The sequence below is a fragment of the Oncorhynchus mykiss genome, chromosome 30 (genome assembly GCF_013265735.2).
Source record: "Oncorhynchus mykiss isolate Arlee chromosome 30, USDA_OmykA_1.1, whole genome shotgun sequence".
NCBI lineage: Eukaryota > Metazoa > Chordata > Actinopteri > Salmoniformes > Salmonidae > Oncorhynchus > Oncorhynchus mykiss.
Genome location: NC_050570.1, coordinates 7,051,123 through 7,075,342, shown reverse-complemented (window position 1 = coordinate 7,075,342; position 24,220 = coordinate 7,051,123). Strand labels below are relative to the sequence as shown.

At 40.1% G+C, this 24,220-nt stretch overlaps 1 protein-coding gene across 2 annotated transcripts in view; it reads right to left on the bottom strand.

Annotated features, from left to right (window-relative positions):
- Positions 1–24,220, bottom strand: part of LOC110521231 (neuroplastin) — a 50,197-nt gene that overhangs the window by 24,785 nt on the left and 1,192 nt on the right. The gene's annotated exons all lie outside the window — the stretch shown is intronic.

The window sequence follows — 24,220 nt, the reverse complement described above, 5'->3', positions numbered from 1 at the left end:
TAGAGATAAAGGGTAAGTGTGTAGGATGGATGAAAAGGTGAGAGAATGAGAAAGGATAAACGAAAGGAATCAGTTGGGAGGGAAAAAAAGAGAAGTCAAATGTTAAATCATAAGGTTAAGGTAGACTCAATCAGAATCAGAAAAATATGACAGCAAATAATATGGTGATGTTAGAAACCAGACAGCGATCAACTGAGTAAAATAAAAAGAAATAAAAACGTAACAACCTTTGTGTTACACCGTCAGTGACCTAAATGGGGCGGCTAAATGGGATAGCTTAGTAGTTAGAGCGTTGGGACTAGTAATCCAAAACGGTTGCAAGATCGAATCCCCCGAGCTGACAAGGTAAAAATCTGTCGTTCTGCCCCTGAACGAGGCAGTTAACCCACTGTTCCCCTGAACAAGGCAGTTAACCCACTGTTCCCCTGAACAAGGCGGTTAACCCACCGTTCCCCGGTAGGCCGTCATTGAAAATAAGAATTTGTTCTTAACTGACTTGTGTCGTGTCTTTACTATCATTAAATGAAGACTTTTAGTTTTTATCAAAGATTCTCTGTAATTAGTATTACGCGATTAAACTGATTAATCATGTAACTGTAATTAACTAGGAAGTCGGGGCACCAAGGAAAATATTCAGATTACAAAGTTATAATTTCCTAATATAACTTTTCAGATATTTTATATCTGATCAATTAGTCTTCGAATTAATGAATTATTTATTTTACCTCACGTTAGTCTCATTCCGTAAATTGTTGGTTATCTGCACGAACCCAGTCTTCACTATGAGTCATCCATACATCAATTGTCTTAAATAATGTATTTACTAACTAAGTAATTCACAGAAATGCATAAACAAACAAACAAAGTAAATATGGTTACAAGAAATGATAGGGGAATGTGCCCTAGTGGGCTAAACTGGCATGGCGGCTTGTTGTACAAAAGGGAAGTGGGGCTCGACTGAGAAGACAACACACAGTTGATAATTATAACAATTGAAATGCTAATCCTTTGCACATGAACGCTCACTCATTCGGGAACAATTGCAATCAATATTATATTTACGCTCAGTGTGTCGTCTGGATCTCTGTTGAAAAGTTAGTTTCTCTCTCTCTCTCTCTCTCTCTCTCTCTCTCTCTCTCTCTCTCTCTCTCTCTCTCTCTCTCTCTCTCTCTCTCTCTCTCTCTCTCTCTCTCTCTCTCTCTCTCTCTCTCTCTCTCTCTCTCTCTCTCTCTCTCTCTCTCTCTCTCTCTCTCTCTCTCTCTGCCGTGGTTAGAGTGGGTAGTTCAGAGTGAAATTCATTCATGTCGTTATAAAATGGATGGTTCGGCAGTTGACGGTCTTCGCGTTCAATGATACCGAATTCCTAGCTGCAGACTAGTAATTGATATCAAAGACTTGTTCTTATTCTGTCGGTATTGATAGTCTAAGAGTTTAACCACGTGGTATGGTTAAAAGATTTAGCAATCATCTCAACCTTTGTCCTCTCGTAATGGAGAAAAACATGGGCTGATGATAGAAAACCCGAGTGAGGGTTTTATTCGGAAGGGCAGAAAAGGGCCTGTCCAAGGATGCCCGACCATAACTGTGCTCGTGGGCGGTCCTCTGATTTAGTTAAACTCAAAAGGGAATTGGAGTATCCTTCAACAGTCCAAAATCACATTTCACAATTTTACAAACAGTATCATCCTCACTCATTCATCTTATACAACAATTAGATGTAAACCTCAAATCTGAGGCTATTATATAAACAGCGTTATGGTAATGTGGCCGCACCGTCTCCCATGAGTTTTACAAACTTGTACCAAACGGACCAGTTCGTAGCTGGATTCTTCACCCATCTTTTATACCTTCTGCGGAACATAAATGTTGTTCGGACCTCAAGTTCTGTGAGGTGGAAGAAATTCCTTTGTTCTCTATGAAACTCTGCCCACAGCAGCCTGGTTGTAGGAGGCAGAGAGAGGGGGATGGTGCTCGCTGTACCCAAAGAGGGCAACATCATGACACTTGCCTAGTTAAATAAAGGTAAAACGTTTTTCTTTTTTTTAATGTTCTACAGGAGAAAAAAAACGTCTTTAGGTCTCATTATAATAAATCCTCTATATTATTTATAATGAGTATTAATACGACTATTATCTATAATTAGTATTAATATTAAATCATCCAGAAGAGACCGTAAACGTCAACATTCACTGGCTGTCTGAGCATCAGTTGGCAGTGACCTCAATACGATCTCGAATTTCTATACCTGTTATTTCTGAGACATTGTCATTCAAAATGTCAGACGATAGTCATTCCTATCCCCGACTCTGAGGATGCCTAATGAGGCCCAAATGGCACCCTATGTCGTGCACTACTTTTTGGGGGAACAGAAAAATAACAGTACTGCCATAGCAACTGAACATTTGAACCCGTGACATTGTCATCATGCATATCACCTCATTTGAAAAACAGTGTTTGCATCCCAAATGACACCCAAATAGTGCACTAAATAGGGAATAGGGACTCAAATAGTGCACTAAATAGGGAATAGGGACTCAAATAGTGCACTAAATAGGGAATAGGGACTCAAATAGTGCACTAAATAGTGAATAGGGTGCGGTTTGGGATGCAATACTTGTCCTCTAATGACGTTTCTGGGCTTGTGTCTGGATCATAATGCTGCTCACATCCACAATGCAGCCAGCCAGGCAGTAAGACAGTAATACCATTACCCAATAGCAGTTATACTATTAACCAACTACAAGGTCTACAAACATTATAGATCATCAGGAGACTGAAAAGATTTGGCATGGGTCCTCAGATTCTCAAAAAGTTCTACAGCTGCACCATCGAGAGCTGCACCACTGGTTGCATCACCGCCTAGCATGGCAACTGCTCGGCTTCCGACCGCAAGGCACTACAGCGGGTAGTGTGTACGGCCCAGTACATCACTGGGGCCAAGTTTCCTGCCATCCAGGACCTCTATACCAGGCGGTGTCAGAGGAAGGCCCTAAAAATTGTCAAAGGCTTCAGCCACCCTAGTCATAGACTGCTCTCTGCTACCACACGGCAAGTGATAGTCTAGGTCCAAAAGGCATCTTAATAGCCATAAGACTCTGGAACAGCTAGCCAAATGGCTACCCAGACTATTTGCATTGCCTCCGTCCCCCTCTTTTACGCTGCTGCTACTCTCTGTTAATTATCTATGCATAGTCAGTTTAACTCTACCTACAAGTACTGTACATATTACCTCAATTGCCTCGACTAACCGGTGCCCCCGTACATTGACTCTGTACCGGTACCCCCTTTATATAGCCTCCACATTGACTCTGTATCGGTACCCCCCTGTATATAGCCTCACTATTGTTATTTTACTGATGCTCTTTAATTATTTGTTACTTTTATTTGTAATTTTTTTACTTAACATTTATTTTTCTTAAAACTGCATTGTTGGTTAAGGGATTGAAAGTAAGTATTTCACTGTAATGTCTACATCTGTTGTATTTGGCGCATGTGACAATTTGATTTGATCTCTGGTAGTCTAGTAAATATAGTAATTGCATAGCAAATGCCTCTTTTAAAATGCCTCTCTTTTGAAATTATCCACATGATGTTGGATGAGGGCTGGACAGATTTTTTGAGTGCTTTGCTCGTGAGAGAAATGATGTCTTTCATACCGACTCACGATTTGAACCTGTACATGAATTACTGCTATTGCTGGTTCATTAACTATAGCACTGACTGGCTGGCTCCCTTAGTCAACTGCTAGTCGGGGTTGGGGGTCAATTCAGAATTGAGTTGCGAATTGGTCATTCATTCCAATTTAATTATTGAATTGGCCACACCCCACAGGAAGCAGAATTTGAATAGAATTTGAATTAGGGTACGGTGCATTCAGAAAGTATTCAGACCCCCTTCCCTTTTTCAACATTTTGTTATGTTACAGCCTTATTTAGAATAAGACTGATTCCCTGACCTGTCAATGTTTTTAATTTGCTGTTTTTGATTTCGTTATACTCTTGTGAATTCTATGGTTTTTACTAGATTACTTCTGTCATTTTTGTAATGACTTGGTGCTGCCTATCTTGGCCAGGACGCTCTTGAAAAAGAGATTTTAATTCTCAATGAGCCATTCCTGGTTAAATAAAGGTGAAATAAATAAATAATATAATGACCAATCAAAAACAGGTTCATAGACATTTTTGCAAATGTATAAACAATAAAACATGTAAATACGTAAGTATTCAGACCCTTTGCAATGAGACTCGAAATGGAGCTCAGGTTGCATCCTGTTTCCATTGATCATCCTTGAGATGTTTCTACAACTTGAACCTGGACTTGAACCCGATCTAACATCTCTGGAGAGACCTGAAAATAGCTGTACAGCGATGCTCCCCATCCAACCTGACAGAGCTTGAGAGGATCATCGGAGAAGAATGGGAGAAACTCCCCAAATACAGGTGTCCCCAAGACGACTCAGGTGTACCCAAGACGACTCAGGTGTACCCAAGACGACTCAGGTGTACCCAAGACGACTCAGGTGTACCCAAGACGACTCAGGTGTACCCAAGACGACTCGAGGCTGTAGTTGCTGCCAAGGGTGTTTCAAAAAAGTACTGAGTAAAGGGTCTGAATACTTATGTAAATAGAATATTTCAGTTTAAAAAAAAATCTAAAATCCAGTTTTTGCTTTGTCATTATGGGGTATTGTGATGTCATTAGGGGGTATTGTGATGTCATTATGGGGTATTGTGATGTCATTATGGGATATTGTGATGACATTATGGGGTATTGTGATGTCATTATGGGATATTGTGTGTATATTGATGTGGGAAATCTAATCTAATCCTTTTTTTAGAATAAGGCTGTAACGTAACAAAATGTGTAAAAAGTTATTTTTATATCATGCTATCAATACTAAGTTTAACATGTTCTTTAAACATTTCATTTTTAAAACTCATTCTCCTTCAACAAGTTTATAACAAGAAATATTGTACGATCATTGTATAGGCTGTCTTCAATAATTGAAATTATTAAGTTATAAAATATTAGAAAAATACCTTTTCCAGAATACATTATATCAACCACTCAGAACACAACGAAAGGGAATCTAACATCTCATGACAACAATAGAAACCAAATACTGCTTGACATCTTCGATTATCATCAAGCTAATATTTGAAATGGTATCTGTATTCTTTAGAGGTGACAGATGCTTCTGTCAAAATATTTGTCAAAGGAATGATACTTACAAGTTTCCAGTTTTAATTCATTTGAATTGGTTGGAATTAAATTCAAATTCCTGTCATTCAAATTCAATTCGAATTCTGCTTCCTGTGGTGTGTGGCTAATTCACATTCAAATTTCAATTCATGGGTTGAATTGGCCCAACCCTGATGCTAGTCACTGTGCATCTGCATTCCTTGCTCTTTGGGGTTTTAAGCTAGGTATCTGTAAAGTCCATTGTGACAACTACTGATGTAAATAACAACTTTATAAAATGCATTTGATTGGCCGATTGAATTTGATTGCTAGTACACCGACAGAATACACTGTGCAAAAAGTATTGTACGTATTTATGTTGCGGCCAAGATGGCAAGCTAATTCCCAGTGTGAATTAATAGAAGAGACTACAATCTGATGTAATCTACAATGCCACCAGCAAGGCAGCAACTGAGTAGTATTAGACAAAGTTCAATCATTTGCAAATTCCTCTTTTCTCAGAAATGATCCACATTATTATTGTGGAGCTCGATAAAAAGGTCTGATCCACATTATTATTGTGGAGCTCGATAAAAGATCTGATCCACATTAATATTGTGAAGCTCGATAAAAAGGTCTGATCCACATTAATATTGTGGAGCTCAATAAAAGGTCTGATCCACATTAATATTGTGAAGCTCGATAAAAAGGTCTGATCCACATTATTATTGTGAAGCTCGATAAAAAGGTCTGATCCACATTATTATTGTGGAGCTCGATAAAAGGTCTGATCCACATTATTATTGTGGAGCTCGATAAAAGGTCTGATCCACATTATTATTGTGGAGCTCGATAAAAGGTCTGATCCACATTAATATTGTGAGGCTCAATAAAAGGGCTGAAAAGGGAAGGACACATGGTTAATGAGTTCTTTGCTTTGCTCGCAAAATAAATACTGTCTGTCATAGCGACTCAGGATGTGAATCAATGACCTTGTCATCACTTCGAGTAATTTCCATCCTGATGCTGCACATCATCCTCTTCCTATGGAAACACTGACAACCTACAAAACATATATAAATTACGTGATCTATAGTTCACAGAATATAGAGATGACTAGCTCGTCAAATGCTACAGTAGTAGGTTACACAAAGAGAACCCTCAGTACAAATAGCAGTCCAATACTGATATCTGAAGATGTTGTTGAGTTCTGTCTCCTTGAGATATAAAAACAAGAGACCTGGGAGAAAGAGAACAACAATTGATTACACGGCTACTGAGAGGAGGTAGCTGAGGCTAGGCAATGTGCTGTGCTGTGCAGTCTGATAGAGAGAAAGAGAGAGAGATAGAGAGAGAGAGAGAGAGAGTGAGAGAGAGAGGGGAGAGGGAGATAGAGAGAAAAAAGAGGGAGGGAGGGAGAGTGATAGAGGGCGAGAGAGGGAGAAAGAGAGTACGAGAGAGAGAGAGAACACGAGAGACAGAGAGATAGAGAGAGCCGGAGAGAGGGAGGGAGAGTGATGGAGAAAGAGTGACAGACAGAGCAAGAGAGCGATAGAGAGAGTGCGAGAGAGGGAGAAAATGAGAAAGAGAGATGGGAGGAGAGAGAGCAGGAGAGAGAGAGAGAGAGGGAGGGGGGCAGAGAGAGAGAGAGAGGAGAGCAGAGCAGAGGGAGAGAGAGCAGAGGGAGAGCGAGAGAGAGAGATGAGAGAGAAGAGAGAGAGAGAGAGAGAGAGAGAGAGAGCGAGAGAGAGAGAGAGAGAGGGAGAGAGGGGGAGGGAGAGCAGAGAGAGAGAGAGGAGAGCAGAGAGAGAGGAGAGAGCAGAGAGGGAGAGATGAGAGAGATGAGAGAGATGTCTAGTTTGCTGCAGCTCAGTGTTCTGTCCCTCTAGGGAGGATGTGCCTCCATAGTGACAGGTCCCCTAGGTGCCTCCTCCAGCCTCTGGCATAAACAGGAGAACACTTTACTACTTTATAATGTATTATTATGAGGCTAACAATATGAAATGCCTCTCCGTGTAAAATTACTATCTGGTTGTTATCAAGTTAGGATCATTAGGAGATGACAAAACAGCATTTTTCTATTGTTTCCCCAAGTTTGTTTGTCTGTCTGTCTGTCTGTTTTTTTCCACTACCAGAGGGATGTCACAAAGCTTTACACGGTTTAAGGTCATTCAAAAAAATGTTTTTAGATGGGGTTATTTTCCTAAGCTACTCTTGAATATGGGTTGTCTCGTCAATTATTCCCATGCCTATTTCTAGAAAATATTAACTTATTTTAGAATACTTTGGTTAGAATACATGCTCATGACAAGTCTTAAAATGCATTGTAACTAGTGATGAGGTCAACAAAATCTATACAGTCACATGTCAGGATACTATTTTGTATCGTATCGTTTTGACAATATCTCTCTATTATTGTTGTGCTAGTTGTCTGTCCCTGTACTAAAACCCCTGTATTTATCCTTCATAACTAGTTGTCTGTCCCTGTACTAAAACCCCTGTATTTATCCTTCATAACTAGTTGTCTGTCCCTGTACTAAAACCCCTGTATTTATCCTTCATAACTAGTTGTCTGTCCCTGTACTAAAACTCCTGTATTTATCCTTCATAACTAGTTGTCTGTCCCTGTACTAAAACTCCTGTATTTATCCTTCATAACTAGTTGTCTGTCCCTGTACTAAAACTCCTGTATTTATCCTTCATAACTAGTTGTCTGTCCCTGTACTAAAACCCCTGTATTTATCCTTCATAACTAGTTGTCTGTCCCTGTACTAAAACCCCTGTATTTATCCTTCATAACTAGTTGTCTGTCCCTGTACTAAAACCCCTGTATTTATCCTTCATAACTAGTTGGCTGTCCCTGTAATAAAACCCCTGTATTTATCCTTCATAACTAGTTGGCTGTCCCTGTACTAAAACTCCTGTATTTATCCTTCATAACTAGTTGTCTGTCCCTGTACTAAAACCCCTGTATTTATCCTTCATAACTAGTTGTCTGTCCCTGTACTAAAACCCCTGTATTTATCCTTCATAACTAGTTGGCTGTCCCTGTACTAAAACCCCTGTATTTATCCTTCATAATTAGTTGTCTGTCCCTGCACTAAAACCCCTGTATTTATCCTTCATAACTAGTTGTCTGTCCCTGTACTAAAACCCCTGTATTTATCCTTCATAACTAGTTCTCTGTCCCTGTACTAAAACCCCTGTATTTATCCTTCATAACTAGTTGTCTGTCCCTGCCCCAAAACCCCTGTATTTATCCTTCATAACTAGTTGTCTGTCCCTGCACTAAAACCCCTGTATTTATCATTCATAACTAGTTGTCTGTCCCTGTACTAAAACCCCTGTATTTATCCTTCATAACTAGTTGTCTGTCCCTGTACTAAAACCCCTGTATTTATCCTTCATAACTAGTTGTCTGTCCCTGTACTAAAACCCCTGTATTTATCCTTCATAACTAGTTGTCTGTCCCTGTACTAAAACCCCTGTATTTATCCTTCATAACTAGTTGGCTGTCCCTGTACTAAAACTCCTGTATTTATCCTTCATAACTAGTTGGCTGTCCCTGTAATAAAACCCCTGTATTTATCCTTCATAACTAGTTGGCTGTCCCTGTACTAAAACTCCTGTATTTATCCTTCATAACTAGTTGTCTGTCCCTGTACTAAAAGCCCTGTATTTATCCTTCATAACTAGTTGTCTGTCCCTGTACTAAAACCCCTGTATTTATCCTTCATAACTAGTTGGCTGTCCCTGTACTAAAACCCCTGTATTTATCCTTCATAACTAGTTGTCTGTCCCTGTACTAAAACTCCTGTATTTATCCTTCATAACTAGTTGTCTGTCCCTGTACTAAAACTCCTGTATTTATCCTTCATAACTAGTTGGCTGTTCCTGCCCCAAAACCCCTGTATTTATCCTTCATAACTAGTTGTCTGTCCCTGCCCCAAAACCCCTGTATTTATCCTTCATAACTAGTTGTCTGTCCCTGTACTAAAACCCCTGTATTTATCCTTCATAACTAGTTCTCTGTCCCTGTACTAAAACCCCTGTATTTATCCTTCATAACTAGTTGTCTGTCCCTGCCCCAAAACCCCTGTATTTATCCTTCATAACTAGTTGTCTGTCCCTGCACTAAAACCCCTGTATTTATCCTTCATAACTAGTTGTCTGTCCCTGTACTAAAACCCCTGTATTTATCCTTCATAACTAGTTGTCTGTCCCTGTACTAAAACCCCTGTATTTATCCTTCATAACTAGTTCTCTGTCCCTGCACTAAAACCCCTGTATTTATCCTTCATAACTAGTTGTCTGTCCCTGTACTAAAACCCCTGTATTTATCCTTCATAACTAGTTCTCTGTCCCTGTACTAAAACCCCTGTATTTATCCTTCATAACTAGTTGGCTGTCCCTGTACTAAAACCCCTGTATTTATCCTTCATAACTAGTTGTCTGTCCCTGTACTAAAACTCCTGTATTTATCCTTCATAACTAGTTGTCTGTCCCTGTACTAAAACTCCTGTATTTATCCTTTATAACTAGTTGGCTGTTCCTGCCCCAAAACCCCTGTATTTATCCTTCATAACTAGTTGTCTGTCCCTGCCCCAAAACCCCTGTATTTATCCTTCATAACTAGTTGTCTGTCCCTGTACTAAAACCCCTGTATTTATCCTTCATAACTAGTTGTCTGTCCCTGCACTAAAACTCCTGTATTTATCCTTCATAACTAGTTGTCTGTCCCTGTAATAAAACCCCTGTATTTATCCTTCATAACTAGTTGGCTGTCCCTGTACTAAAACCCCTATATTTATCCTTCATAACTAGTTGTCTGTCCCTGCCCCAAAACCCCTGTATTTATCCTTCATAACTAGTTGTCTGTCCCTGTACTAAAACTCCTGTATTTATCCTTCATAACTTGTTCTCCATCTTCTTTTTAAATAGGGAGCCAATTAGTTTTCAGTGCTGTTATTTCCCTGACTGATCAAAACTAGTTTTCTCACGTCTCTCTCTCTCGTCCCTCTGCAGCAGACATAGTGAGCAATACGTTTGGAACATAGAATCCCGATAAAATCACAGCATCGTATTGCAATACATTTAGAAACGTGAGAATCGCAATACATATCGTATTGGCACCTAAGTATTGTGATAATATCGTATCGTGGTAATATGCTTTACCTTGGCCAGGTCGCTTTGTAAATGAGAATTTGTTCTCAACTTGCCTACCTGGTTAAATAAAGGTAAAATAAAATATCGTATTGTGGTAATATCGTAATGCGATAATATCGTATCGTGATAACATCGTGTCGTGATAATATTGTATCGTGATAATATAGTATCGCGGTAATATTGTATCGGGGTAATATCGTACCGTGATAATATCGTACCGTGATAATATCGTACTGTGATAATATCGTATCGTGATAATATCGTATTGTGATAATATCGTATCGTGATAATATCGTATTGTGGTAATAATGTATTGTGTTAATATCGTATCGTGATAATATCGTATTGTGGTAATATCGCATCGTGATAATTTCATATTGTGGTAATATCGTATCGTGATAATATCGTATTGTGGTAATATCGTATCGTGATAATATCATATTGTCCGCACCGCACCGCACCACACCACACCGCACCGCACCACACCACACCGCACCACACCACACCACACCACACACCGCACTGCACCACACCACACCACACCACACCACACCACACAGATAGCCCTACACAAAGAGATGTCAAAAACACAACACAAACCCATCGTTACAGTCCTACTGTACCCTGTAAAGCAATACAATAAATCATCTTTCAACAAGGAAAAATGCATTTTCCTCATCTCAGCTATTTTCTCAGTTACTAGTGTGACATTCTCATAAAATACATTCAGAGCCTGGTTGAGAAAGAAAAAAAAAACTAATTTCAGCACTGATTAATAAATTCAGCTTTGAACCATACAGGCCTTCAGGCCTTTTCTTGAGGTGGTTCTGAGAAAATGTTAAATATATGAACCGAGCTATAGTCGAAGTTAGAACAAGGTCAATGATAGCATTTAGCAGACGCTCTTACAGGAGCAATTAGGGTTAAGTGCCTTGGCTCAAGGGCACATTGAGAGATTTTTCGCCTAGCCGGCTAAGGGACTTGAACCAACGATCTTTCGGTTACTGGGCCAACAGCACTTAACTGCTAGGCTACGTGTCGCAAACAGAGCTAGAATAAGGCATATGGGTTTGTGTTCTGAGAAAATACTACGTATTTAAACTCTCCGTTCAAATAGAGAGAGACTTGCAGTATAACAAGAGGGTTACAGATAAGGTCTTAAAATGATGTCAAGGTAAAGCTGAGGGGTTTATACGGTTACGTTTGAGAAAGAGAACGCACGCTACTATTTATAACTGTTTTGTTTACAAAAGGTAACAACATTAGGAAATTAAAATCCTTGTATGTGGCCTTTTTAAGCATATTCTAGTAGAAATATACAGCTATAAATACCAACCTGCTTGCTCTTGAAAAACACAACTCAAGAGCCCCCCCCCCCCCCCCCCCCCCCCCTCTCTTTTGAAGACCTTAACCGTTTCTCCTTCTTCTTTATTTTACCTTTTGGGGGCGTGTCGGGGGCTGGGACTGCTAGGGTGGGAGAGAGGGTAGTGGGTGGTGGGGGTAGGTTAGGACTTTCTTTTGGGTTTGAGTTAGGTTGCGTTGTGTCTGCAAAAATGTCAAAAGAAATGTATCACATCAAAAAGGGGCATAAAGAACAACAGACATTAAAGACCAGTGTTACTACACAACATGGGTGTAAGAACAACTCAAACAACAGATAACACAACAGTTTAGAGAAAGTCGTGAGGTGGGACCAGAGAATCCAGTGATTGTAGGTCATAAACCAATCACATCCCTCCTTTAGGATTGCACAGTCAGCAAATCAGTGATTTCAGTGAAATCAGTGATTTCTCTGATACTTACCCATTGAATAACATAGACATTGACATTATAGGTCATAAACCAATCACATCCCTCCTTTAGGATTGCACAGTCAGCAAATCAGTGATTTCCATAGTGGGCTCTCTGATACTTACCCATTGAATAACATAGACATTGACATTATAGGTCATAAACCAATCACTTCCCTCCTTTACAACATGTACAAAATCAAAAAAAGGGTACTTTTGAGATATTCCTATTTTCTAATTTTGAATAAATGAATGTGAAGATGTGTATTTCAGAATCTAGACATATTCCATATGTTAGAGCACACGAAAAGGAGTATAATGACACTAAGATGTTGTCTGTATCATGGTGTCTGTATAATGACACTAAGATGTTGTCTGTATCATGTTGTCTGTCTAATGACACTAAGATGTTGTCTGTATAATGACATCCAAGATGGTGTCTGTATAATGACACTAAGATGTTGTCTGTATAATGACATCAAGATGTCTGTATCATGTTGTCTGTATAATGACACTAAGATGTTGTCTGTATCATGTTGTCTGTATAATGACACTAAGATGTTGTCTGTATCATGTTGTCTGTATAATGACACGAAGATGTTGTCTGTATCATGTTGTCTGTATAATGGCACTAAGAAGTTGTCTGTATCATGTTGTCTGTATAATGACACTAAGATGTTGTCTGTATACTGACATCCAAGATGGTGTCTGTATAATGACACTAAGATGTTGTCTGTATAATGACACTAAGATGTTGTCTGTATAATGACACTAAGATGTTGTCTGTATAATGACACCAAGATGTTGTCTGTATAACGACACTAAGATGTTGTCTGTATAATGACACTAAGATGTTGTCTGTATAATGACACTAAGATGTTGTCTGTATCATGGTGTCTGTATAATGACACTAAGATGTTGTCTGTATAATGACACTAAGATGTTGTCTGTATCATGGTGTCTGTATAATGACACTAAGATGTTGTCTGTATCATGGTGTCTGTATAATGACACTAAGATGTTGTCTGTATCATGTTGTCTGTCTAATGACACTAAGATGTTGTCTGTATAATGACATCCAAGATGGTGTCTGTATAATGACACTAAGATGTTGTCTGTATAATGACATCAAGATGTCTGTATCATGTTGTCTGTATAATGACACTAAGATGTTGTCTGTATCATGTTGTCTGTATAATGACACTAAGATGTTGTCTGTATCATGTTGTCTGTATAATGACACGAAGATGTTGTCTGTATCATGTTGTCTGTATAATGGCACTAAGAAGTTGTCTGTATCGTGTTGTCTGTATAATGACACTAAGATGTTGTCTGTATACTGACATCCAAGATGTTGTCTGTATAATGACACTAAGATGTTGTCTGTATAATGACACTAAGATGTTGTCTGTATAATGACACTAAGATGTTGTCTGTATAATGACACTAAGATGTTGTCTGTATAATGACACTAAGATGTTGTCTGTATAATGACACTAAGATGTTGTCTGTATAATGACACTAAGATGTTGTCTGTATAATGACACTAAGATGTTGTCTGTATAATGACACTAAGATGTTGTCTGTATAATGACACTAAGATGTTGTCTGTATAATGACACTAAGATGTTGTCTGTATAATGACATCCAAGATGGTGTCTGTATAATGACACTAAGATGTTGTCTGTATAATGACACTAAGATGTTGTCTGTATAATGACACTAAGATGTTGTCTGTATAATGACACTAAGATGTTGTCTGTATAATGACACTAAGATGCTGTCTGTATAATGACACTAAGATGTTGTCTGTATAATGACACTAAGATGTTGTCTGTATATTGACACTAAGATGTTGTCTGTATAATGACATCCAAGATGTTGTCTGTATAATGACACTAAGATGTTGTCTGTATAATGACACTAAGATGTTGTCTGTATAATGACACCAAGATGTTGTCTGTATAACGACACCAAGATGTTGTCTGTATAATGACACTAAGATGTTGTCTGTATAATGACACTAAGATGTTGTCTGTATAATGACACCAAGATGTTGTCTGTATAATGACACTAAGATGTTTTCTGTATAACGACACTAAGATGTTGTCTGTATAATGACACTAAGATGTTGTCTGTATAATGACACTAAGATGTTGTCTGTATAATGACATCCAAGATGGTGTCTGTATAATGACACTAAGATGTTGTCTGTATAATGACACTAAGATGTTGTCTGTATAATGACACTAAGATGTTGTCTGTATAATGACACTAAGATGTTGTCTGTATAATGACACTAAGATGCTGTCTGTATAATGACACTAAGATGTTGTCTGTATAATGACACTAAGATGTTGTCTGTATATTGACACTAAGATGTTGTCTGTATAATGACATCCAAGATGTTGTCTGTATAATGACACTAAGATGTTGTCTGTATAATGACACTAAGATGTTGTCTGTATAATGACACCAAGATGTTGTCTGTATAACGACACCAAGATGTTGTCTGTATAATGACACTAAGATGTTGTCTGTATAATGACACTAAGATGTTGTCTGGATAATGACACCAAGATGTTGTCTGTATAATGACACTAAGATGTTTTCTGTATAACGACACTAAGATGTTGTCTGTATAATGACACTAAGATGTTGTCTGTATAATGACACCAAGATGTTGTCTGTATAACAACACTAAGATGTTGTCTGTATAACGACACTAAGATGTTGTCTGTATAATGACACTAAGATGTTTTCTGTATAATGACACTAAGATGGTGTCTGTATAATGACACTAAGATGTTGTCTGTATAATGACACTAAGATGTTGTCTGTATAATTACATCAAGATGTTGTCTGTATAATGACATCAAGATGTTGTCTGTATCATGTTGTCTGTATAATGACACTAAGATGTTGTCTGTATCATGTTGTCTGTATAATGACATCACGATGTTGTCTGTATCATGTTGTCTGTATAATGACATCCAAGATGTTGTCTGTATAATGACATCAAGATGTTGTCTGTATAATGACACCAAGATGTTGTCTGTATAACAACACTAAGATGTTGTCTGTATAACGACACTAAGATGTTGTCTGTATAATGACACTAAGATGTTGTCTGTATAATGACACTAAGATGTTGTCTGTATAATGACACTAAGATGGTGTCTGTATAATGACACTAAGATGTTGTCTGTATAATTACATCAAGATGTTGTCTGTATAATGACATCAAGATGTTGTCTGTATAATGACATCAAGATGTTGTCTGTATCATGTTGTCTGTATAATGACATCACGATGTTGTCTGTATCATGTTGTCTGTATAATGACATCCAAGATGTTGTCTGTATAATGACATCAAGATGTTGTCTGTATAATGACATCAATATGTTGTCTGTATCATGTTGTCTGTATAATGACACCAAGGTGTTGTCTGTATCATGTTGTCTGGATAATGACACCAATATGTCTATATCATGTTGTCTGTATAATGACACCAAGATGTTGTCTGTATAATGACACCAATATGTTGTCTGTATAATGACACCAAGATGTCTGTATCATGTTATCTGTATAATGACACTAATATGTTGTCTGTCTAATGACACCAAGATGTCTATATCGTGTTGTCTGTATAATGACACCAATATGTTGTCTGTATAATGACACTAAGATGTTGTCTGTATAATGACACCGAGACGTCTGTATCATGCTGTCTGTATAATGACATCAAGATGGTGTCTGTATAATGACATCAAGATGTTGTCTGTATAATGACATCAAGATGTTGTCTGTATAATGACACTAAGATGTTGTCTGTATAATTACACCAATATGTCTGTATCATGTTGTCTGTATAATGACATCAATATGTTGTCTGTATCATGTTGTCTGTATAATGACAATAAGAGGCGACTCCGAGATGCTGGCCTTCTAGGCAGAGTTGCAAAGAAAAAGCCATATCTCAGACTGGCCAATAAAAAGAAAAGATTAAGATGGGCAAAATAACACAGACACTGGACAGAGGAACTCTGCCTAGAAGGCCAGCATCCCGAAGTCGCCTCTTCACTGTTGACGTTGAGACGGGTGTTTTGCGGGTACTATTTAATGAAGCTGCCAGTTGAGGACTTGTGAGGTGTCTGTTTCTCAAACTAGACAGTAATGTACTTTTCCTCTTGCTCAGTTGTGCACCGGGGCCTCCCACTCCTCGTTCTATTCAGGTTAGAGCCAGTTTGCGCTGTTCTGTGAAAGGAGTAGGTCACAGAGTTGTACGAGATCTTCAGTTTTTTGGCAATTTCTCACATGGAATAGCCTTCATTTCTCAGAACAAGAATAGACTGGCGAGTTTCAGAAGTTTGGTCTTTGTTTCTGGGCATTTTGAGCCTGTAATCGATCCCACAAATGCTGATGCTCCAGATACTAAACTAGTCTAAAGGCCCGTTTTATTGCTTCTTTAATCTGAACAACAGTTTTCAGCTGTGCTAACATAATTGCAAAAGGGTTTTCTAATGATCAATTAGCCTTTTAAAATTATAAACTTGGATTAGCTAACACAACGTGCCATTGGAACACAGGAGTGATGGTTGCTGATAATGGGCCTCTGTACACTTACGTAGATTTCCCATTAAAAATCTGCCATTTCCAGCTACAATAGTCATTAACAACATTAACATGTTATTTTAATGGACAAAAAATGTGCTTTTCTTTCAAAAACAAGGACATTTCTACGTGACCCTAAACCTTTGAACGGTAGTGTACATTTATTGAGGAGTGCACGCCACGTGGCCGGTAAGGTTTGCATGTCACAGGAGGCGTGTCTACACTGTAGGTCTACATGGAGCTTAATAAAAACAGTCAATTTCATCAACATAAAAATGAAAAAATCATATCAAACATCCTTCCTCCTAATGAAGTTTCTATGTGAGAATTTCCAGAACAATCTGAGACCCCCCTCCCAAAACAAAACGCTGGAGTGGAATCACCTTACTGGCATTGAGGCCAAGTGGAACACTTGCACACACACACAACGCACATACACACACCGTGTTGAGAGTCATTGTTAAAAGAATTGCCACAACACATGAATTGCCACAACACATGAATTGCCACAACACAGTCTGGTTGAACAAGATGGAAAGCTTTGCTCACTAAGTGAAGTAAAACAACAGCAACGTTTTTCCCATCTAGTTTAACCAGGGTACCAACACAGGGTCTCCTCTGTCCTCGCCTCCTTCCTTCCCTAAGGCCTTTTCTTCCTGTGGTTTTGAGAAGGAGGTGAGGAGAAAGGAAAAAGATGATTGGAGATAGAGCCAGACAGACTCAAGTGACAGTCTGACTCAAATGTGTGGGAGGGGAGTGTGTGTGTACGTCAGCAAATTAAAAGAGAAAAAGACAATCGAAGACTGTCGATCAAAACCCCAGCATTAATCCTGAACCTAAACTGCAGATGGCATAGAGAGATAGAACAGGAGGAGTTCTACTTCATTCTGTGACATTTGACCTTTATAATTCATCTTAGTAATCACATCATGAATAATGACAAAACGGCAAACATAATGAAAGAAGGAAAGGAAGAAAAATGGGAGGACAAGATGAACAGAACTGAGATGTACCTGTAACTAAGGAGGGATGAAAAGGAGAACAGAACAGAGATGTACCTGTAACTAAGGATGGATGACGAGGAGAACAGAACAGAGCTGTACCTGTAACTAAGGAGGGATGACGAGGAGAACAGAACTGAGATGTACCTGTAACTAAGGAGGGATGACGAGGAGAACAGAACTGAGATGTACCTGTAACTAAGGAGGGATGACGAGGAGAACAGAACAGAGCTGTACCTGTAACTAAGGATGGATGACGAGGAGAACAGAACAGAGCTGTACCTGTAACTAAGGAGGGATGACGAGGAGAACAGAACAGAGCTGTACCTGTAACTAAGGATGGATGACGAGGAGAACAGAACTGAGATGTACCTGTAACTAAGGAGGGATGACGAGGAGAACAGAACAGAGCTGTACCTGTAACTAAGGATGGATGACGAGGAGAACAGAACAGAGCTGTACCTGTAACTAAGGAGGGATGACGAGGAGAACAGAACAGAGCTGTACCTGTAACTAAGGATGGATGACGAGGAGAACAGAACAGAGCTGTACCTGTAACTAAGGAGGGATGACGAGGAGAACAGAACAGAGCTGTACCTGTAACTAAGGAGGGATGACGAGGAGAACAGAACAGAGCTGTACCTGTAACTAAGGAGGGATGACGAGGAGAACAGAACAGAGATGTACCTGTAACTAAGGAGGGATGACGAGGAGAACAGAACAGAGATGTACCTGTAACTAAGGAGGGATGACGAGGAGAACAGAACAGAGCTGTACCTGTAACTAAGGAGGGATGACGAGGAGAACAGAACAGAGCTGTACCTGTAACTAAGGAGGGATGACGAGGAGAGCAGAACAGTGATGTACCTGTAACTAAGGAGGGATGACGAGGAGAACAGAGCAGAGCTGTACCTGTAACTAAGGAGGGATGACGAGGAGAACAGAACTGAGATGTACCTGTAACTAAGGAGGGATGACGAGGAGAACAGAACAGAGCTGTACCTGTAACTAAGGAGGGATGACGAGGAGAACAGAACAGAGCTGTACCTGTAACTAAGGAGGGATGACGAGGAGAACAGAGCAGAGCTGTACCTGTAACTAAGGAGGGATGACGAGGAGAACAGAGCAGAGCTGTACCTGTAACTAAGGAGGGATGACGAGGAGAACAGAACAGAGCTGTACCTGTAACTAAGGAGGGATGACGAGGAGAACAGAGCAGAGCTGTACCTGTAACTAAGGAGGGATGACGAGGAGAACAGAGCAGAGCTGTACCTGTAACTAAGGAGGGATGAAAAGGAGAACAGAACAGAGATGTACCTGTAACTAAGGAGGGATGACGAGGAGAACAGAACAGAGCTGTACCTGTAACTAAGGAGGGATGACGAGGAGAACAGAACAGAGCTGTACCTGTAACTAAGGAGGGATGACGGGGAGAACAGAACTGAGATGTACCTGTAACTAAGGAGGGATGACGAGGAGAACAGAGCAGAGCTGTACCTGTAACTAAGGAGGGATGACGAGGAGAACAGAACAGAGCTGTACCTGTAACTAAGGAGGGATGACGAGGAGAACAGAGCAGAGCTGTACCTGTAACTAAGGAGGGATGACGAGGAGAACAGAACTGAGATGTACCTGTAACTAAGGAGGGATGACGAGGAGAACAGAACAGAGCTGTACCTGTAACTAAGGAGGGATGACGAGGAGAACAGAACAGAGATGTACCTGTAACTAAGGAGGGATGACAAGGAGAACAGAGCTGTACCTGTAACTAAGGAGGGATGACGAGGAGAACAGAACAGAGCTGTACCTGTAACTAAGGAGGGATGACGAGGAGAGCAGAACAGTGATGTACCTGTAACTAAGGAGGGATGACGAGGAGAACAGAACAGAGCTGTACCTGTAACTAAGGAGGGATGACGAGGAGAACAGAACAGAGCTGTACCTGTAACTAAGGAGGGATGATGAGAAGAACAGAACATAGATGTACTTAGCGTGTTTAGCCTGCCTCTAGACAAACAGGTGTGTTTAGCCTGCCTCTAGACAGACAGGTGTGTTTGGCCTGCCTCTACACAGACAGGTGCGTTTAGCCTGCCTCTAGACAAACAGGTGTGTTTAGCCTGCCTCTAGACAGACAGGTGAGTTTGGCCTGCTTCTAGACAGACAGGTGTGTTTAGCCTGCCTCTAGACAAACAGGTGTGTTTATCCTGCCTCTAGACAGACAGGTGCGTTTAGCCTGCCTCTAGACAGACAGGTGCGTTTGGCCTGCCTCTAGACAGACTGGTACGTTTGGCCTGCCTCTAGACAGACTGGTACGTTTGGCCTGCCTCTAGACAGACAGGTGTGTTTGGCCTGCCTCTAGACAGACAAGTGTGTTTGGCCTGCCTCTAGACAGACAGGTGTGTTTAGCCTGCCTCTAGACAGACAGGTGTGTTTAGCCTGCCTCTAGACAGACAGGTGTGTTTAGCCTGCCTCTAGACAGACAGGTGTGTTTAGCCTGCCAAAAGACAGACAGGTGTGTTTAGCCTGCCTCTAGACAGATACGTGTAAGGACAGCAGGTCGGCTAGCTAGCACACTGATACTTTAAAAATATATATATTTGATGTAACCTATATTTAAACTAGGCAAGTCAGTTAAAACCAAATTTGTATTTACAATGACGGCCTACACCGGCCAAGCCCGGACAACGCTGGGCCAATTGTGCACCGCCCTATGGTTCCTCCCAATCACAGCCTGGAATGGAACCAGGGTCTGTAGTGACGCCTCTAGCAGGGAGATGCAGCACCTCAGACCACTGCACAACTCCGGAGGCATTCAGGAAAAGATATGGCTTCAACAGTAACTGATACACAGTAACAGGATCTTGCCTTGTGAGAACAACACGTCTCTGTATCACGTACAAATACAGTTCCATTGAATCTGAACAATGGGATTATGAGCCAGCTTGCTGAATCATTCAATACCTAGCAGGTATGATAAAATAGGCCTACTGTGGAAGCTTCCACGTCACTAGGTTCCAGTAGGCTAAAGTGGTCCACTCTAAACGTATCAACGGAATATAATTGAATTGAATAGAACAGCTCCTATCCCAGTAGGCTGTAGTGGTCCCTTCTAAAAGTATAAACAGAACGGAATAGAACAGAATAGAATAGAAGCTGCCATCCCACTAGGCTGTAGTGTTCCATTCTAAATGTATCAACAGAACAGAATAGAAGCTTCCATCCCACTAGGCTGTAGTGTTCCATTCTAAATGTATCAACAGAACAGAATAGAAGCTTCCATCCCACTAGGCTGTAGTGTTCCATTCTAAATGTATCAACAGAACAGAATAGAAGCTTCCATCCCACTAGGCTGTAGTGTTCCATTCTAAATGTATCAACAGAACAGAATAGAAGCTTCCATCTCACTAGGCTGTAGTGTTCCATTCTAAATGTATCAACAGAACAGAATAGAAGCTTCCATCCCACTAGGCTGTAGTGTTCCATTCTAATTGTATCAACAGAACAGAATAGAAGCTTCCATCCCACTAGGCTGTAGTGTTCCATTCTAAATGTATCAACAGAACAGAATAGAAGCTTCCATCCCACTAGGCTGTAGTGTTCCATTCTAAACCTTTTATCTAAAGACTTAGGACAGGTGAAACACATCTCAACTCAGCTCTATAGGGACTGGATTTACCTGCAGTGGGTGGGCTATTTCAGAGTAAAGTACGACTCCATTGAGAATGAAATCAATTCCATTCCACAGTGCCTTGTTGTGCGTCTCTCTCTCTCTGTGAAGAGTTAACCAATCCACTCTTCTTTTCAAGGATAGGGGACGACATTAATAAAGCCATAGTGCGGGGGGGGGCACCTGTCCCAGTGCTGTCCTGCTGCATCTCAAGTCTATAAATAGACACATGCAGCAAAATGGACTGGTGGAGCTACTCTGACTGGAAAAAGTCAAGGGGTCTGAATACTTGCTGAATGCACGGTAGTTTCAGCAAAGAGGAAGAGGTGAAGCGAGAGGTCTCACTCTCGCCAAAATCTGTCCAGTGTAAAACCAGTACTTTTCTATGGGAATAATAAGCAGACCTAAGCTTTTCACCTGCCTCCCTGCCTTTGGAATGCAGATTTTTAGGGTGAAGAGATGAATATCTCATCATTATATACAGATCTCTGGTTTCAGCCTCTAGTGAATTAGAAAGGAAAGTTGTTGAATGCTGGATTACTCTAAAGTATATTGATGTTTCGCCAAAATTATATAAATCATTCCTGCCCCAAAAAAGTTTATTGAAATACTTCACGAGGGAGCATGACTTAATGAGGATCATTAGCTTCTTTAACAAACAAACAAAACAATCGCTGTGGATTGTTTAAAATCAAAGTGTGTTTTGGGAAGCCGGCAATTTGGGCAGTGAGCGTGGGAACACGTCTAGCTGATTTGAGTTGCAGCTGTCGGAGAAAAGCGTCAAAAATATGTGTGAAGATAAATGTGTTTTAAGAATATTTTAAAATGTTGCATCAAGAACAGGGGGGGGGGGGGGGTGTATGGTGTGTCTCCAGAATGCATAAATATGTAGGAAAGTGCCCATTTTGTCAACATCTTTTTTTCCGTTTAACTCTTAACTCCCCACGTACACCACTTGTTTTTTCATCGCCTCACACAAGTCAACAAAGTCTGGTTTTGTAAAACTCCATTGCGAATGATAATTTCTCAGTATTTAAAAATATATATTATCTTTCCAACACTCCCGGCCTCAAAAAATCACTAAGCCTCAGTGTGAAAGAGCAAAATATCATGATCCCATATACCCAGTGGAAACATCTTTCTGTCCCGAGCTCACTGGCACAGGAACCTTTTAGGGCCTGGAATAGGCTAGTTGCTACAATGTTGCAAGTTTTAGCGACCGTTTCCAGGCAGACCCTGTGATGATTTAATACAATGTTGAACTTCACTAACAATAGCTCAAGTCAAGACAGATTTTTTTTTTAAAGGGAGGCAGACAGACAGAGAAAAGAGATTAATTTGATTGAAATAACTGTTTTCTACTGTTTTTATTTCTCAGTTTTAGGCTAATATGGTATCTTAGTTGATGATGGAAATTATAGGTCTCCTGCTTCATTGGCCTATAGGCTATCTCTGAATTCTATGGGAATTATAGGTCTACTGCCTCATTGGCCTATAGGCTATCTCTGAATTATATGGGAATTATAGGTCTACTGCCTCATTGGCCTATAGGCTATCTCTGAATTATATGGGAATTATAGGTCTCCTGCCTCATTGGCCTATAGGCTATATCTGAATTCTATGGGAATTATAGGTCTCCTGCCACATTGGCCTATAGGCTATCTCTGAATTCTATGGGAATTATAGGTCTCCTGCCTCATTGGCCTATAGGCTATCTCTGAATTATATGGGAATTATAGGTCTCCTGCCTCATTGGCCTATAGGCTATCTCTGAATTCTATGGGAATTATAGGTCTACTGCCTCATTGGCCTATAGGCTATCTCTGAATTCTATGGGAATTATAGGTCTACTGCCTCATTGGCCTATAGGCTATATCTGAATTCTATGGGAATTATAGGTATCCTGCCTCATTGGCCTATAGGCTATCTCTGAATTCTATGGGAATTATAGGTCTACTGCCTCATTGGCCTATAGGCTATCTCTGAATGATATGGGAATTGTAGGTCTCCTGCCTCATTGGCCAATAGGCTATCTCTGAATGATATGGGAATTATAGGTCTCCTGCCTCATTGGCCTATAGGCTATCTCTGAATTCTATGGGAATTATAGGTCTACTGCCTCATTGGCCTATAGGCCATCTCTGAATTCTATGGGAATTATAGGTCTCCTGCCTCATTGGCCTATAGGCTATCTCTAAATTATATGGGAATTATAGGTATCCTGCCTCATTGGCCTATAGGCTATCTCTGAATTCTATGGGAATTATAGGTCTCCTGCTTCATTGGCCTATAGGCTATCTCTGAATTCTATGGGAATTATAGGTCTCCTGCCTCATTGGCCTATAGGCTATCTCTGAATTCTATGGGAATTATAGGTCTCCTGCTTCATTGGCCTATAGGCTATCTCTGAGTTCTATGCTCTCGTGTCTTTAGCCGCCAATGGATCACAGAGTATCAATCTGTCTGTATGACAGAGGCTAGTGCTCTCACCGTAGTTCATTTTAAATTGTAACATTTTCATCATTTTACTTCAGATTCTAAGTATTAACCACACGACAATGATTTTGAGAAACCCAAAAACGTTATTATTTAAATTAAACTGTTCCACAAAAATGCACATGTAAAAATAATAATAACTGGCACACGGATAGGTAGAAATGGTAGGATAAACTGTAAGCTTCCCTAAACAGACAACAAAAGGTGAACGCGCAAGTGTGTGCACATTTAGGAGTTCCAGTGAACAGAGGGATGATATGTTAGCTAGCTGGCTATGGCTAGCTGGCTAACCCCCCCCCCCCCCC